The 15,316-nt window shown below is 47.3% G+C and overlaps 3 non-coding genes and 1 pseudogene across 3 annotated transcripts; all 4 read right to left on the bottom strand.

Moving 5' to 3' along the window:
• Window positions 1–2: 2 nt before the first annotated feature.
• Window positions 3–121, bottom strand: LOC141267435 (5S ribosomal RNA; annotated as a pseudogene).
• Window positions 122–1,829: 1,708 nt separating this feature from the next.
• LOC141267855 (5S ribosomal RNA) lies at window positions 1,830–1,948 on the bottom strand. The gene has a single exon (XR_012321347.1). It is a non-coding gene; the product is annotated as a 5S ribosomal RNA (ribosomal RNA).
• A 1,679-nt stretch (window positions 1,949–3,627) lies between these two features.
• On the bottom strand, window positions 3,628–3,746 carry LOC141266717 (5S ribosomal RNA). Its single transcript, XR_012320744.1, has one exon. It is a non-coding gene; the product is annotated as a 5S ribosomal RNA (ribosomal RNA).
• A 9,794-nt stretch (window positions 3,747–13,540) lies between these two features.
• LOC141267108 (5S ribosomal RNA) lies at window positions 13,541–13,659 on the bottom strand. Its single transcript, XR_012321123.1, has one exon. It is a non-coding gene; the product is annotated as a 5S ribosomal RNA (ribosomal RNA).
• Between the last annotated feature and the right edge of the window lie 1,657 nt (window positions 13,660–15,316).

Raw genomic sequence — 15,316 nt, 5'->3', positions numbered from 1 at the left:
AAAGCCTACAGCACCTGGTATTCCCATGCAGTCTCCCATCCAAGTACTAATCTAGCCCAACCCTGCTTAGCTTCCAAGATCAGACAAGATCAGGCGTGTTCAGGGTGGTGTGGCCGTAGGTAGAGACAGGCCTCTCACTTGCTGCTTTTCTACTTTGACGTCCGGTTGCCGGCTGCCCTTTCCAGTGCTTAGTAAGACAAGGTGCTTTTGTGCTTTCCTTTCTCTTCACTTTTTTGCTGGCTCCTTAAAAAGGTCTTGTAGACAGAACGCCCCGCTCAGAGCCGCTGAGCTCACTGATCGGCTGCCGCGCTGTCGACGGAACATCAGCGTCGCGGCCAATGCCACAGGCCGGGAGCAGCGGCGAGACTCACCGGTAGACCTGGGTAGGGTGAGTAGAGCGCGGTTAGTTGCTTTCTAATAGCCTGCAGCCGGGGATTAACTTTTAATGAAAGGGAGCAACCCTTTTGACTGTCTGCAGCGCGCCGTACCTAGGAAGCCCACACTCACACACAGCGAGCATGCACAAGTTGCTCGCACGAGACCACATTCCCTATTTGCCCCTGCAGCTTTTCCGCCACCATGTGTCAGACTCTCCTGCCTGTCTTATTATTATTTCAGGGCCTTAGCAGGAACCACCCCCTCAATTCCCTCCCGCTCCTTCCTAGCACTGCGGTTAGCTCCTGGGCAGCTGTCTGATTGGGTTAGTTACACAAGCTTCTTTGAAGAAGAAGACGTTACTTCTGCTGGCCCTCGTTAGGCGGTCGCCCTCTAAAACCATCCCCTGGGCAGCTGCTGAAAGCCTGGCCCCTTCACAGCGTGAGATGCTTTTAACGCCATCATTTGCATACGGCCGGCTGCGGGGTCAATAAGCACTCCTAGCCGTGGCAAGGAGCTCGGTGTGAGGCCTGGTAGAGGCGGCGGGGTTGCGTCCTTATCTTAGAGGTCTTGGGGGGCTTGGGAGGCTTGGGACTTCCAGCCTCTACTTTACGTAAGGTCGGTGTCCAGCAAGGCGCCACTCCATGCTAGCCGAGCTGGGCAAGATGGCAAAACGTCATCAAAATTGTCTACAATACCTGGTGTTCTCAGGAGGTGTCCCAACCAAGTATTTCCGAACCCATCTCTGCTTTGCTTCCGAGATCGGACGTATCCAAGGTGGTATGGCCAGTAGACGCTGCTTGGCCCATCGCCCGGCCAGCCTTCCTCAGGCTCGCGTGGGGACGAGAACTATGGCCGTTCTGGGGCGGTCTCCGAAGGACCGATGCATAGGCTGTGCCGTCCCTATAGGTGTTGTTTGTTGAGCAATGAAACACCTGCCGCATCAGATGTGTTTAAAAATGGCTCGGCGCAGGGTCTCCTGCAGGCTAAACTGTTCATCGCGGGGATGTGACAGAAAGAGCAAGCTGGACCCGCAACTTGGGGTGGAGCGAAACGCCCAGGAGTGAATGAAGGAAGAGGGTGAGATGGTTGCGAGTGAATTTGAGCTGCTCTTCGGGGGGGGGTCGTGTGGCCTGCAAAGGTGTTTTGCTTGGGTTGTGCTGTAAACTGGCCTCCGGGTTACCAGTGGTTGCCTCCAGGTCAGCGGTGGTTTCCTCCAGTCATGCGGGAGTCGCTGGTCCTGGTGAAAAGAAGCCTAGTATTAAAAGTAAATAAGCAACAATGCTGGAGGTCCACGGTGATGAGAAGGATGCTGGTATTTTGCAAGGATTAAATAGCGCAAGAGAGAAAGCAAATGAAAAGAAGAAAGGAGCATGTGTGCGCTTGTGAAAAAAGGAATGGAAAAAAGGCATAGAGGAGAGTAACCCTTGCTGGTGGAAGTAAGAAAAAGCAAAAGCCTACAGCACCTGGTATTCCCAGGTGGTCTCCCATCCAAGTACTAACCAGGCCCAACCCTGCTTAGCTTCCAAGATCAAACGAGATCGGGCGTGTTCAGGGTGGTGTGGCCGTAGGCAGAGACAGGCCTCTCACTTGCTGCTTTTCTACTTTGACGTCCGGTTGCCGGCTGCCCTTTCCAGTGCTTAGTAAGATAAGGTGCTTTTGTGCTTTCCTTTCTCTTCAATTTTTTGCTGGCTCCTTAAAAAGGTCTTGTAGACAGAACGCCCCGCTCACAGCCCCTGAGCTCACTGATCGGCTGCCGCGCTGTCGACGGAACGTCAGCGTCGCGGCCAATGCCACAGGCCGGGAGCAGCGGTGAGACTCACCGGTAGACCTGGGTAGGGTGAGTAGAGCGCGGTTATTTGCTTTCTAATAGCCTGCAGCCGGGGATTAACTTTTAATGAAAGGGAGCAACCCTTTTGACTGTCTGCAGCGCGCCGTACCTAGGAAGCGCACACTCACACACAGCGAGCATGCACAAGTTGCTCGCACGAGACCACATTCCCTATTTGCACCTGCAGCTTTTCCGCCACCATGCGTCAGACTCTCCTGCCTGTCTTATTATTATTTCAGGGCCTTAGCAGGAACCACCCCCTCAATTCCCTCCCGCTCCTTCCTAGCACTGAGGTTAGCTCCTGGGCAGCTGTCTGATTGGGTTAGTTACACAAGCTTCTTTGAAGAAGAAGACGTTACTTCTGCTGGCCCTCGTTAGGCGGTCGCCCTCTAAAACCATCCCCTGGGCAGCTGCTGAAAGCCTGGCCCCTTCACAGCGCGAGATGCTTTTAACGCCATCATTTGCATACGGCCGGCTGCGGGGTCAATAAGCACTCCTAGCCGTGGCAAGGAGCTCGGTGTGAGGCCTGGTAGAGGCGGCGGGGTTGCGTCCTTATCTTAGAGGTCTTGGGGGGCTTGGGACTTCTATCCTCTACTTTACATAAGGTCGGTGTCTAGCAAGGCGCCACTCCATGCTAGCCGAGCTGCGCAAGATGGCAAAACGTCATCAAAATTGTCTACAATACCTGGTGTTCTCAGGAGGTGTCCCAACCAAGTATTTCTGAACCCATCTCTGCTTTGCTTCCGAGATCGGACGTATCCAAGGTGGTATGGCCAGTAGACGCTGCTTGGCCCATCGACCGGCCAGCCTTCCTCAGGCTCGCGTGGGGACGAGAACTCTGGCCGTTCTGGGGCGGTCTCCGAAGGACCGATGCATAGGCTGTGCCGTCCCTATAGGTGTTGTTTGTTGAGCAACGAAACACCTGCCGCATCAGATCTGTTTAAAAATGGCTCGGCGCAGGGTCTCCTGCAGGCTAAACCGTTCATCGCGGGGATGTGACAGAAAGAGCAAGCTGGACCCACAACTTGGGGTGGAGCGAAACGCCCAGGAGTGAATGAAGGAAGAGGGTGAGATGGTTGCGAGTGAATTTGAGCTGCTCTTCGGGGGGGGGGTAGTGTGGCCTGCAAAGGTGTTTTGCTTGGGTTGTGCTGTAAACTGGCCTCCAGGTCAGCGGTGGTTTCCTCCAGTCATGCGGGAGTCGCTGGTCCTGGTGAAAAGAAGCCTAGTATTAAAAGTAAATAAGCAACAATGCTGGAGGTCCACGGTGATGAGAAGGATGCTCGTATTTTGCAAGGATTAAATAGCGCAAGAGAGAAAGCAAATGAAAAGAAGAAAGGAGCATGTGTGCGCTTGTGAAAAAAGGAATGGAAAAAAGGCATAGAGGAGAGTGACCCCTGCTGGTGGAAGTAAGAAAAAGCAAAAGCCTACAGCACCTGGTATTCCCAGGCAGTCTCCCATCCAAGTACTAACCAGGCCCAACCCTGCTTAGCTTCCAAGATCAGACAAGATCAGGCGTGTTCAGGGTGGTGTGGCTGTAGGCAAAGACAGGCCTCTCACTTGCTGCTTTTCTACTTTGACGTCCGGTTGCCGGCTGCCCTTTCCAGTGCTTAGTAAGATAAGGTGCTTTTGTGCTTTCCTTTCTCTTCAGTTTTTTGCTGGCTCCTTAAAAAGGTCTTGTAGACAGAACGCCCCGCTCAGAGCCGCTGAGCTCACTGATCGGCTGCCGCGCTGTCGACGGAACGTCAGCGTCGCGGCCAATGCCACAGGCCGGGAGCAGCGGCGAGACTCACCGGTAGACCTGGGTAGGGTGAGTAGAGCGCGGTTAGTTGCTTTCTAATAGCCTGCAGCCGGGGATTAACTTTTAATGAAAGGGAGCAACCCTTTTGACTGTCTGCAGCGCGCCGTACCTAGGAAGCGCACACTCACACACAGCGAGCATGCACAAGTTGCTCGCACGAGACCACATTCCCTATTTGCACCTGCAGCTTTTCCGCCACCATGCGTCAGACTCTCCTGCCTGTCTTATTATTATTTCAGGGCCTTAGCAGGAACCACCCCCTCAATTCCCTCCCGCTCCTTCCTAGCACTGAGGTTAGCTCCTGGGCAGCTGTCTGATTGGGTTAGTTACACAAGCTTCTTTGAAGAAGAAGACGTTACTTCTGCTGGCCCTCGTTAGGCGGTCGCCCTCTAAAACCATCCCCTGGGCAGCTGCTGAAAGCCTGGCCCCTTCACAGCGCGAGATGCTTTTAACGCCATCATTTGCATACGGCCGGCTGCGGGGTCAATAAGCACTCCTAGCCGTGGCAAGGAGCTCGGTGTGAGGCCTGGTAGAGGCGGCGGGGTTGCGTCCTTATCTTAGAGGTCTTGGGGGGCTTGGGACTTCCATCCTCTACTTTACGTAAGGTCGGTGTCCAGTGTTAGGATCATTCAGCCATGGAGGGTCCTTGTTGGAGTCGGGGTATCCCCGTAACAAGAAATACACAGACACGTAGTGTATAATCAAGTACTGGGAAGCCCCTGAGCGCGTCAGCCTCTATAGGTGCTGTCCCTTTATTTATACTAATAATCTTAGTTTTTTTGTCACACATGCGCAGTAAAATGCTTTTGTTTCACAAGCAGTGAAGTGATGATTCATAACAGTGGAATGTTGATAAGAAAGTTTCATAAACAGAAAAGTGATAACAGTAGAAGGTTGCTGAGACAGCTAAAAACAAGTTACAATCTAATTTCTGGGCGTCAGTCCAAATGTCCAGATAAGGGAAGAATAACTTCATCTGTGTCTTACATCGTAGTCTTGGGTGAAGTATAACTCCTATCATCCTCTCAGTCCCCCCTTTGATTCTTCCTTATGGACTTTTGGTAGAAAACCTGGTCCGGGAGTTCTTTTCTTTCATATTCTTGAGTCCGTGTTACAAAGCTTATTTATGCATATTAAAATAATTTTTAATCCTATTTTAAACACTACATATATGACTACTATAATTAGCACAATCTGTAATATACCTTGCAGAATTCCAGCCACCCAACCTCCAATACCCTTAAACCAGTTCTTTGGGTTGAGAAAGGAGAAGGTGTCTGACCACCAGCTATCTTTATTTTGGTCATTGTGTCTGTCATATTCATCCCGTAATCGTTGTATATCTGCCAGCTTGAACCTCATACTCATTGTACTGTTTGGATCTATGTAATGACAACAGGTTGGACCAATAATTTGACACATTCCTCCCTGGGCCGCAGTTAGGTAGTCTAACACTACAGTATGTTGATTAGTAACAATTATAAGTTGATTTTGGACAGCTATACTAGTATTAAGTATATCCATAATATCCCATATCTGATCATCTAGATAGTCGGTGGCCTGAACTAATTTATCCCACATCTGCATCAACATTGGATACACAAAGAAAGTGCTGAATATTTTATTAGGAATTCCCATTTGGACCACATGTGGCCTACCTGAAGGTCTAGGCGAGTTGTCGGCTGCTCTTTTGTATAGTGTGTGTTTAGGTACTGCTTGCATATCTACCTGCTGATTCTGAACTATAAATGTGGCCGGTGTTAAGCGTCCTAGAGTACATGCACCTTTTATTCCTACTGGGAGCCATTTGTATGCTCCATTTCCACAAATCCAGAAGGTTCCTTCAGGCAGATCCCATATTGCAGAGTGTTGGAGCACCAACCTATGTACCAAATCTAAAAATTTAGATACATTCTGAAGTATACACCAAGGGGGTTTTTGACCTAATGGACTACAGTATCCTGCATCTGGATTTTCACAAGTCGGTGTACCTGGGTCATATGCACTTGATTCATTACATAATATATTACCTGGTATCTTTGAACATGTATCATTGTTTCCATCGGGGAATAATTGTGAATATTTCCAACCATTATTGTGTATGTATTTTTCTACTATATCAGGTTTAAAAGGTTGAGAAGAAGATACTGTGCTACTAAAACTGAGTTGTATATTTTCTGTAGGAATTAACCCTAAGTCTGTTAGTCCCGTCTTATTTCTAGGAACCCATACACCTCCTTTAAACGCTAAATATTGTAAGTTGTTTATTTTTCCGGTCATATTACCTTGCCACCAGGGAAATCCCACCCACCCCACAACTGGGATGGCAACAGTGGTGTTCCATAATCTAGAATTAACGGTTTGGTTATTTGCTAATTTGTCTGAGCAATTAGTCCATGTAAACACTTCCTCAGGGGTCATGGGTACGGCCAGGAAGGGTATGCTCGTGGCTGATATTGGAGAATGCGTACAAATCCAACAGTCTGCTATTTTCTGTCCGCCATCGAGCAGCCCGTTTACCAATGTCTCATGATGTTTTATAAATTTATTATCTGCAGGTTTTGGGGAACTTAGTTTATCCCACAGGTCTCCCTGATCTATCGTTATAGCTAACACAAGTACAATCACCACTATTTCTTTTTGCAATGGCTTGCATGTACCCATGCTGATTTTCCTTCCAATTTTACTGCAGTTGGAGTTGTCAATAACACCTGATATGGACCCTCAAATCTGGGTTCTAGCGTTCTTCTGTTATGTCTTTTTACGTAAACTTCGTCTCCTGGTTGCAGCTTGTGCGTTCCCTCAATGGAATCAGGATCTGGAATGGAAGAGAACACTAAAGAGTGTATTTTAGACACATGCTTACATAAATTTTGTACATAAGCAGTTAAGCTTTCAGTTTCTAACATTAAAGTCTGTGGGAAATACAATCCTGTATTGGCAACTCTACCAAACAATATTTCATGGGGGGTGAGTTTGCTCTTTCCCTGGGGGGTGTTTCTGACTGAATACAATGCTATTGGGAGACACTCAGTCCATGGTTTCTGTGTTTCTGCCATGGCTTTCTGTATTTTTAACTTAAGTGTTCCATTCATTCTCTCAACCTTACCAGAACTCTGTGGGTGGTAAGGGGTGTGTAGTTCACTTTTTATACACAACATTTTCATTACATTCTGAAAGATCTCTCCAGTAAAATGTGTACCTCTATCTGACTCGATCACTTCTGGGATACCATAACGGGGTACCAGTTCATGTGCTATTTTTACTGCAGTGACTTTAGCCGTGGCTGTATGAACTGGATAAGCCTCTGGCCACCCCGAAAACATGTCCACACATACCAGTACATACTCATAGTGTCCATGCTTAGGCATCTGGATGTAATCGATCTGAAGTCTCTGGAACGGATATAGTGGTCTTACATGGTGCTTCTGGGGGGTCTTAACAGTCTGTCCTGGATTGTGGGCTAAACAGATTTCACAAGAACCACATTTTGCTCGAGCTACCTGGCCGAACCCTGGGGCTAACCACTTCTGTCTGACCCTCTGTATCATACCGTTTGCAGACACATGTGTAGGTCCGTGGGCTTCACTGACCACAACAGGGTACCATTCTCGGGGGAGACAAAGCTCATCTCCTTTTCTCCATAGTCCTTCTTTTTCTTCTGCCCCCTGTTTCTGCCACTCTTCTTTTTCTTCTCTACTCACCTGCTGGTGGGCTTCTTTGAGCCGTGTAATTAAGTCAAATTCTGATACTGCACTAATAGTGTGGTCAGTTGTCAGAGGTTTTACTGCAGCTCGCTTAGCAGCCTTGTCGGCTCGGTCATTACCCCTAGCTATCTCGGTGTCGAGTCTTACATGTGCAGGTACTTTTATTATTGCTACTTGTTTGGTTGAGGCAGCTGATTCTAGGATTTGTCTAATCATTTGTCCATGTTTTACTGGTTGACCTGAAGCTGTCATGTAACCTCTAGCTCTCCATATACATCCAAAATCATGTACAATACCATATGCATATCTAGAATCAGTAAAAATATTAGCGGTTTTTTCTTTTGCTAACTGTAATGCTCGTATTAGAGCTAATAGTTCAGCTTCCTGGGCTGAACAGCTGGCCTGCATTGGCTCAGCTTCAATAACATCATGATCTGATACAATGGCATAACCTGTGTGAAAGTTACCAGTTTCATCTGCATACCTACTACCATCTATATACATATGTAGGTCTGGATTGTCAAGAGGGGTGTCCTGTACATTAGGTAGCCCTTGTGTTTCTTGTTCTATACACTGTAAGCAATCATGTATTATATTGTCTTGTTCGTGGTATTGTAAAAAATTTTCATCTTCGTCTTCCTGACCTCCTTCCACTCCCCCCTTTGTCTCTAGTGGTAACAGAGTGGCTAAATTTAGAGACAATATGCGGCGAAAAGTGAGGTTTGGTGGCATTAGTAAGGAGCATTGTAATCTAAGATGTCTAGGCATTGAAATGTGTTTTGGCAATACCTGATTCAGTATGCCATGTACATCATGTGTAGTTTGTACTATTAAGGCATGGTCTAGTACTATTTCTGAGGCTTTTTCTACCAAAAGAGAGACAGCTGCTACTACTCTGACACATGATGGTGCAGCTTTGGTAACATTATCTAATTGAGCAGAATAGTATGCGACAGGTCTTTGTTTATTTTCATGTTTCTGTGTTAGTACTCCTGTAGCATGATTAGACATTTCCGCAGCCATTAATTGGAATGGTTTGGCGTAGTCTGGGATTCCCAAGGCCGGGGCTGACATGAGACCTTTCTTGAGGTCTTGAAAGGCTATGAGCGCTGATTCAGTTAACTGAAAAGGCTAGATTTTTAAACAATCATATAGAGGTTGCATAAGCTGACTAGCATGTATAACCCATTGTCTGCAGTGTGATACTATTCCCAAAAATGCTCTTAATGTTTTGTAGTTCTTGGGAGGAACAAGATCTCTAATGATTTTTAGTCTGTCGGCGGTGAGGTGCCGAATACCTTGTGAAATGCAGTGTCCTAGAAATACTACCGTAGTCATACAAAGTTGTACTTTTTTCTTGTTAACTTTACAGCCCATGTCTGCTAGAAATATTAACAATCTTATTGTGTTGCTGTTTGCGGACTCTTGAGCAGGGGCACATAATAATAGGTCATCAACATATTGAAGAATTACAACCTCATCCGTAGGTTTGAAATTTTGAAGAACTGATCTCATAGCTTCTGAGTACAAGGTAGGTGAATGTATCATACCCTGTGGTAATCTTGTCCATGCTAATTGTCTATTCTTAAATGTAAATGCAAACAGTTTGTAACAGTCTGGGTGTAATGGTACTGAAAAAAATGCATTTGATAAGTCTATGACAGAAAATACTCGTGCTGTTGCTGGGATCTGTGATAGCAACGTGTGTGGATTTGGCACAACAGGAGTAATAGGTTCCAAAATTTTATTTATCTCTCTTAAATCATGTACCATCCGGTATCTAGCAGCTGACCCCTCAGTAGATTTCTTTTTTACGGGGTACAACGGTGTATTGGCTGGTGACTTTACTTCTATCAGTACTCCAGTTTTTAGATAATCTTTTATCTGTTCTCCTATGGCGTGTTCTTGTTGGGCACTAATAGGATACTGTCTCAATTGGGGTAGTGTCACACCTGGAACAGGAGTGACTTTTACTGGAGCTATTGGCATTAGTCCTACATCGGTGTCATGTTGTGCCCATAATTTTTCTGGTACCTCAGAAAGATCTAAAATAATTTGGGTAGGGGCAGGATCTTTCTCATCCTCTAAGGCTTGGACTTTTACAATGTTTTCTAGAGACTCTTGGTCATCAGGCACCAAAATTTGGACTCTACCATCCTCCAAAAATTGGATATTCATTTCTGTCTGCTTTAATAGGTCTGTACCTAGAAGACAAGTAGGTGCCCCTTTGACAAAAAGAAATTTAGATAAAAATATTTTAGATCCTATCTTTGTTTCAAGGGGAATACTATATGGGAGTGGCCTGATTCCTCCATCATACCCTTCGGTATAGGTTACATCATCTGATAAACAATCAGCATTTGGTAAGGCGTCTTCATTGAGGACGGAGGAAGTTGCTCCGGTATCTATTAGAAAAGGGCATTGTTTTCCTGCTACTTTTACCTGAATTATTGGGCGCCTTCCAGTCAAAGTGGTTTGCATCACGTCTAGTCACTCGCTTGCTGCAGGAGCAGAAGCCTGTACTGTCTTTTCTTGTGATTCTCTTGGGACATAGGTACCATCTTCTATATCCCTGGCTTTTTTCCTGCATTCTCTAATCCAATGTCCTGGTTTCTTACAGTAGTGACATGGATTAGTTTTCTTATCCAAGTTCCCTTTGTCATAGGTCTGATTTGATCTGTTGTTTTTATTGACCAGACTATTATTTGCTGCTACTCTGACGGGTTTGGATGCTGCCTCACGCATATCCATTTCTATCCCTAATAGTTTTTGTCTGACTATCTGGGGATCATCTAAGGTTCTCCAATCAGGAGTTGCAGCCTTGAACTTTTCCCTAAGTTTTGGGTTAAGATTCTCTATAAAAGTTTTTGTCATCAGTCGAATGACTCCTTCATTGGTAAGGTCCATTCCCTCGTCTCTGTAACTGTTTTCTACCGCTAAGTAGTATTCATCTACAGGCTGTCCTGACTTCTGGGAGACAGTTCCTGAAGTCCCTCTCATTCGTTGTTTAGTTCTCATAAACTCCATAAGTCTGATCATAAAATTCTGTCCTGACAGTGCGGTATTTGGATCCTCACCATCTACTGGTTGAGGTCTATGAGGTTCTATAACTGTCATCAATTCCTGATACAACCCTGGTGTCATTTTCATTCTACATAATTCTGTCCCATCTGACCATGTTCCATTATGGGTGTGTATTATCTGCTGTATGTACGTAGCAAATCTTAGTGGGCATTGTATTGGATCTGGTGCATTCTGAAGTAGGGACATTCCCTCAGCGGGGGTCCATGGAAAATATTGTCTAGTCTGATGGTATCTAGTTACTCTACGCGGTGGATTGCCACCATCTTCTTCTCTGTATGGTCGACTGAGGATACGCACTGGTGCCAACATATCATGTGGTCGTGGTGCTCCACATCCTGCACATGTGTCTCTCCAGTCTGGATTCTGGAGTCCACAGTTTGTACATGTCCATCCACCCGGACCCCGAAAATCAGGATACAGTGTGGGTTCTGACCTGGGCTGATATGGTGGTGCCAATGGGTTCATTTGTTTACTGTTTTCTGTTTGTACAATGGGACCCTGTCTGACTGGAGTTCTCCATAATCCATTGTCTTTATTAAAAGTCCAATGGTCTGTCTCTGCTGTTTTTGATAGTTCGACCATGGCCTCTACTTGTTCCTGCCATCCTTTGTCTCTTATCACTCCTGCTTTTCTAACCCAAATGTCCTCCCATAGTTTCCTGTTGAACCTGTCATGCCTTGCTACCTGAAAAGTTTTGCAAACTTTCCCTAAATTCTTAGTTGCTTCTACACCACACCTTTCTTTCACGATTGTATAGACATCTTGTTCATCATTTGTGGTCTTAGTCTGTTTGTTGCCCATTTTTCCTGACTATTCCTACCTTAGGAGGCTTTTTGGGTTAGATAAAATATATTCTATATTTTACCTTTCCTCGTTACCTATTCTGTCCTAAGGAGCCAGTATCTGAAACGGTTTCTCTGGACCGTTTTGTCTGAAGTGTAGAGTAATTCTAACACATATATATATGGCAACAAGGGCAAGACCAACAATACATAAAATGAACCATACAGTCTCCATTATATATCGTGTCCCTGGAGTATTATCATTACTTCCATGGGCTCATTCTGTCAATCTCTTATCCGTCAAAAAGGAGGACAAAGGTTCGGGAGTTAAGCGTGAGCGAAGGTTTCCCCGAAAGGACACAACCTTATGACTCAGTTAGGCAATCTCCGTAATACTTATGTCATCTACCTTAGTGCGGCTTATGAGGCTATTCCCGACATCCACATCTCTTTCATACCATCCGTTTCATAACCTTCTCTGACCTCTCCTTCGGCAGATCCTACAGTATATACATGAATGACCCGAGCTATAGGTATCCTTCTCTACTAGTTCCTCAATCCCAACACAAGATATGCATGAAATTTACGGACTATCGCAGAGCAGATGTAAGAGAACTAACAGTGTCTCTTACCTGGCCAGGTTTGTCATCTGCTGTTCCGATGTCCCAATCTCAGCGGTTACTCGTGCCGGTCGATGAACTTGAAGGAATACGCAGACCTCGGGTCCCTGTTTCGGGCGCCAGGAATTGTTAGGATCATTCAGCCATGGAGGGTCCTTGTTGGAGTCGGGGTATCCCCGTAACAAGAAATACACAGACACGTAGTGTATAATCAAGTACTGGGAAGCCCCTGAGCGCGTCAGCCTCTATAGGTGCTGTCCCTTTATTTATACTAATAATCTTAGTTTTTTTGTCACACATGCGCAGTAAAATGCTTTTGTTTCACAAGCAGTGAAGTGATGATTCATAACAGTGGAATGTTGATAAGAAAGTTTCATAAACAGAAAAGTGATAACAGTAGAAGGTTGCTGAGACAGCTAAAAACAAGTTACAATCTAATTTCTGGGCGTCAGTCCAAATGTCCAGATAAGGGAAGAATAACTTCATCTGTGTCTTACATCGTAGTCTTGGGTGAAGTATAACTCCTATCATCCTCTCACCAGCAAGGCGCCACTCCATGCTAGCCGAGCTGCGCAAGATGGCAAAACGTCATCAAAATTGTCTACAATACCTGGTGTTCTCAGGAGGTGTCCCAACCAAGTATTTCCAAACCCATCTCTGCTTTGCTTCCGAGATCGGACGTATCCAAGGTGGTATGGCCAGTAGACGCTGCTTGGCCCATCGACCGGCCAGCCTTCCTCAGGCTCGCGTGGGGACGAGAACTCTGGCCGTTCTGGGGCGGTCTCCGAAGTACCGATGCATAGGCTGTGCCGTCCCTATAGGTGTTGTTTGTTGAGCAACGAAACACCTGCCGCATCAGATGTGTTTAAAAATGGCTCGGCGCAGGGTCTCCTACAGGCTAAACCGTTCATCGCGGGGATGTGACAGAAAGAGCAAGCTGGACCCACAACTTGGGGTGGAGCGAAACGCCCAGGAGTGAATGAAGGAAGAGGGTGAGATGGTTGCGAGTGAATTTGAGCTGCTCTTCGGGGGGGTCATGTGGCCTGCAAAGGTGTTTTGCTTGGGTTGTGCTGTAAACTGGCCTCCAGGTCAGCGGTGGTTTCCTCCAGTCATGCGGGAGTCGCTGGTCCTGGTGAAAAGAAGCCTAGTATTAAAAGTAAATAAGCAACAATGCTGGAGGTCCACGGTGATGAGAAGGATGCTGGTATTTTGCAAGGATTAAATAGCGCAAGAGAGAAAGCAAATGAAAAGAAGAAAGGAGCATGTGTGCGCTTGTGAAAAAAGGAATGGAAAAAAGGCATAGAGGAGAGTGACCCCTGCTGGTGGAAGTAAGAAAAAGCAAAAGCCTACAGCACCTGGTATTCCCAGGTGGTCTCCCATCCAAGCACTAACCAGGCCCAACCCTGCTTAGCTTCCGAGATCAGACAAGATTGGGCGTGTTCAGGGTGGTGTGGCAGTAGGCAGAGACAGGCCTCTCACTTGCTGCTTTTCCACTTTGACGTCCGGTTGCCGGCTGCCCTTTCCAGTACTTAGTAAGATAAGGTGCTTTTGTGCTTTCCTTTCTCTTCAGTTTTTTGCTGGCTCCTTAAAAAGGTCTTGTAGACAGAACGCCCCGCTCAGAGACGCTGAGCTCACTGATCGGCTGCCGCGCTGTCGACGGAACGTCAGCGTCGCGGCCAATGCCACAGGCCGGGAGCAGCGGCGAGACTCACCGGTAGACCTGGGTAGGGTGAGTAGAGCGCGGTTAGTTGCTTTCTAATAGCCTGCAGCCGGGGATTAACTTTTAATGAAAGGGAGCAACCCTTTTGACTGTCTGCAGCGCGCCGTACCTAGGAAGCGCACACTCACACACAGCGAGCATGCACAAGTTGCTCGCACGAGACCACATTCCCTATTTGCACCTGCAGCTTTTCCGCCACCATGCGTCAGACTCTCCTGCCTGTCTTATTATTATTTCAGGGCCTTAGCAGGAACCACCCCCTCAATTCCCTCCCGCTCCTTCCTAGCACTGAGGTTAGTGTAGCACCCTGAGGATTCGGCTGCTACAGGGGTATTGCACCTCAAGCCAGAGGTGTGATATTCCACTCCCAGGTAAGGATGGAGTGTGGAGCTGAGCTCAGTAGGCTGCATGCACTACACACATCCCATTTCCGGAGGGCAGACCAACGGTACTCCCACTTAGAAATGTGCAGGTACGACCGAGTCTGTCCTTGGCTGGAGTGGGAGGGGGGGTGGAACATCCCAGTAGTGTAGGGGCAGATAGGGGGAGCAGTCTGGGTAAAGTTAGGAGCTCATTGGGTGCTGGTCACCTGAGCTCACACATAGAGGGAGTATATAAGGTGGGCACCATCTTAGGACAGGGTCTTTTTGCAGAGTGAGGGTCAGTCTGTCAGTCTTTTGTGGAGTGAGTAGAGGAAGAAAGCAGAAGAGCAGAGCAGCCCCAGGCCAAGAGAGAGGAGAAAGAAAGACCCAGAGGGGGAGAAAGAAGGAACTCTGAGAGCCCAAACTAAATCCAAGGGTGAAGAGTTGGCAACAGGGTACCGGATCCCAAGCTGGCAGAGGCTACAGCACACCTTAGCCAGAGACCGGAGGTCGTGGGCAGGATCTGCCACGACCACCCACTAAATCCACCCGGAAGGCAGACCAGGAATAGGGTCAGGGAACCCAGAGACAAGGGTTTACCACCAAGAGGCCCGAGGGAGCCGGACATAGGTGGATCCCTGGTGGGGAAGGCCAGAGAAGAGGACAGGACAGAAAGGGAGCTCAGAACCACGCTCCGGAACTACTTGGGGGTTGGTCGAGTCCAGGACCTGGTGGACGCAGCACGGCTCGGGTGGTCACTCAAGGCCGGAGTGACCGGTACAAAAACAGCAGTAAGTAAAAACCCTGAACTGCACAACCCGACTCTGACTCTCATTACCATCTTCACTGCACTTCCACAACCACCATCCTCTGCACCTGACCCCCTGAGGCCATACCCCTCCCGTTGGGGGTTATACTACCGAAGCTGCACAAACACCATCAGCCTCAGCGGACCCTGCTGCAGCGGCGGCCGTACTGACCGCAATTCAACGGGTGGCGTAGTCGACATAAAAGAACATCTAGTAACATCATAAGGA

Source organism: Phyllobates terribilis, unplaced genomic scaffold, assembly GCF_046119375.1.
Source record: "Phyllobates terribilis strain yellow unplaced genomic scaffold, ASM4611937v1 Scaffold_4__5_contigs__length_816908805, whole genome shotgun sequence".
Classification (NCBI taxonomy): Eukaryota; Metazoa; Chordata; class Amphibia; order Anura; family Dendrobatidae; genus Phyllobates; species Phyllobates terribilis.
This window is presented reverse-complemented; position numbering and strand designations above follow the sequence as displayed.